Source organism: Penaeus monodon, chromosome 27, assembly GCF_015228065.2.
Source record: "Penaeus monodon isolate SGIC_2016 chromosome 27, NSTDA_Pmon_1, whole genome shotgun sequence".
In the NCBI taxonomy this organism is placed as follows: Eukaryota; Metazoa; Arthropoda; class Malacostraca; order Decapoda; family Penaeidae; genus Penaeus; species Penaeus monodon.
The window spans coordinates 30,574,252-30,577,196 of NC_051412.1; the positions used below are offsets into that span (position 1 = coordinate 30,574,252).

The 2,945-nt window shown below is 42.1% G+C and overlaps 1 pseudogene across 1 annotated transcript in view; it reads right to left on the reverse strand.

The window, feature by feature from the left end:
• Positions 1-2,643, reverse strand: part of LOC119590493 — an 81,035-nt pseudogene extending 78,392 nt beyond the window's left edge. The window contains exons 1-2 of the transcript XR_005230266.1: positions 2,527-2,643; positions 737-2,304 (exon numbers count right to left, since the gene is read on the reverse strand). The product of XR_005230266.1 is annotated as a hemocyanin C chain-like (transcript). The remainder of the gene's footprint in view (positions 1-736; positions 2,305-2,526) is intronic.
• Positions 2,644-2,945: the final 302 nt, after the last annotated feature.

A 2,945-nucleotide genomic window follows, 5' to 3' on the forward strand; every position in this document is an offset into this window, starting at 1 on the left:
AAATGCAGGATTTTACCTAGACAACACAGTGTTTTGTATGCTCTTTATTGTGGGAAACAATCATTCAGGGCCAGTTTCATATGAAAAGATGTCAGCTTGCATCATTATTTTTGAACGTGTTCACCGTGATTGAAAACCTTAACGTGGATGTGCTTAAAGTTAGGAAGATCTTCAAACACACGCTCATCTGGAACTCTGCGGTCCAGAGGATAACCATGTGGACGCTTATCGGGGTACACGCCATTAGCACCGTAGTGATTGTATTCGGTATTCTGATGAAGATTGGGCACTGCTGCGTCGGCATCACCATTAGTAACCGCTACCACAAGGTCGAATTCCAGACCTCTATCGTTTGCCCTTGGGGAGAAGGAACCTGTTTGGCAGGCCTGTTGCACTCTCGAATTCGGATAGGCCAGCGCTCCTGCCTCGATCTTTGCAAACAGTGTTTCTATGCTTGGGACATCCGGGACAGTTACCGAAGATTCCGTGCACTTGCGCTCAATCGAATTTTTCCATTCTTCACTGCAAAGCAAGGAAATAAGAATAATATCCCTTTTCATCGTTCTTTATATGCTTATACTATAGGCTTTCATTATACAGACGAATTTTCTATTCGTTGATTATCATCATAATTATAAAAACACATCACCATTAGTATCTATCAGATCATGAATAAACATGGTAAACATCAAGAAGCAAATTGTTTAATACAAACAAAAACAAACAAAATACTTACATGATACCCAGAACTTATCCAACTCGATGGCATTCCAGCGACCTTCGTCAAATGTAAATTCGATTCCGTTGTTGTCTTTATGAGGCCAGGCAAAGATCGAACTGTAGCCAATTTATCAGGGTCTGCATTTTCTATGTCAATTTTAAAGTGAAATCTTTGTGGTTAAGACGTGGCACATATGTGCTGATCTCCACATCTGGGATTCCTTCAGCGTCATCTACTGCGTTGATAAGGCTGTATTCGAAATCTTCAAAGTAGGTCTCCAGTTCACCTTCAATGGATAGCCCGAGATAGACACCCCTGAGAATTCCAAATCGGCCTTGGTGTATGGAGGTAGGCTGTCCTTGTGTTCTTTGAAAATGTTATCCATATACTTGTGAAGCCTGAAGAAGCTGGGATCACGGGTGGCAGTTTCGAAATGTTCCAGCACACCAGGGGGTAAATCGAACTTTCCATGAGGATCACCTTGACGACCTAGTACAATATGGGCAGTGTTATGTAAAGCTCCATAGTACTGCACATTGGGCTGTACAGTGATGACTCGATAACATCCCAAGAATGTCAATGCCTTTCTCATTACTGATGTCAATCTGTTGCGGTGGCTATCAATTACATAGCCATGGGCAATGGCATCACGAATTCGGCTCTCGACGATGACCATATCTCGAATTCGAGCAACATCGTCCACATCTTCGAATCTAACATTGTCAGGACGAGCAGGGAACTGACCTCCATACTTGTAAGTGGTGTGGGGAGCAAAGCCGTCTACGATGGGCTTGTTCCACTGGAGTTCATCTACTGGGATTCAGATAATTGGACAGACGTTCAGCATCAAATCGGACGGTAAGTTGATGATGAACCCAGAAGAAGTTCTCTCCCTTGCGATCTAGATGATGGCCGTACGCGTCATCCCACCAGAAGGGAATTCCATATGCCAGGTAACGTGATGAGTATTCAAGCCGATATCTTCACCGAAATAAGCCACTCTCTGTTCAGGGTTTCTCTTGGTTCCCGTAAAGGTGGACTCGAATTTGCCAGGGGTCTGGTTCTGTTTGGCACGATAAGCTGCTTCGATAACTTCACTGTTGGTGAAGAGGTGCGGTGTGATTTCATAGAGTGGAGGGAGCACCACGTGTTCAGCCAAAGGCGAGTGGATGACGGCAACATACAAGCATAGACAAACTCTCCTTCATTCATTTTCTGACGGAAGTAGGCTGCATGCCGACAAAGGCTGGCCAGTCCTTGCAGTGGATGAGGACGTCAAAAAGCAGGAGTGCCTCATTACGATGCCTTGTATTGAAAAGGGAGAACCAGTGTTTCTGCTCTAAGAGTTTGCCGTCATTAAGGTCCTTCAACAGTTTTTGCACGGCTGCACCACCATCACTGTAGCTACCTAAGTTTCCAGCGGGGTCAAAGGAATTGGCAGTAGCCAGCAAGTCTCCGTCCTGAATGTCTCCATAGATCTTGTGCAGGAGAAAAAGGACATCTTTTTGCTTCTGAACATCTGAAAGGATACGCGTATTAAGAATTAGAGGATTATAACTGAATCGCTGAACAGAGTGAAAGTGTTGTTATGCAGAAAAATGGTCATTTCCTTTTTTTTCTTTTTCTTTTTTAACACTCGCTCGTAAGATTTTAGACTATTATTTTCCATCAACTATAAGACAGGCCGGAGGAATATTGCTCTCAATATTTGAAATGGAATAAAAATAATAAATAGTTAAATAACAAGAAACTTCATTATAGCAAACGAAGGTGATGTAAATGTCCATACACACTGCACTGACTACCTGAAAGGCGCAGCAGCGACAAGCCCAAGAACCACTAAGACCCTCATGGTGATGATGTGCCACTGAACCTGTAATGCCGTCTATATATACCCGAACTGCATGGAATTTTACGGTCATATTCCACTAGATAATGCAGCGCCCATCTTAGTAATCATCCTGCTATCACTAAAGCCAATATTTTAGGCGACTACGATACAAAATGGAAAAATCCGATCAGCATTCTTATTATTTTTATTTACATGAAGTATGTGTTGATTGATATTTTTTCTTCTCTTTATACAACAGCTAATTTTTACTTCTATTTATTCTAAAAATGGAATTGATAGATAAATCGAACGATAGGAAAGCAAAAGAAATTAAAGGATAAACGTGTAGCTTTCTTTCTCTCTCTTATATTTACCTATTTATGTGTGTGTGGT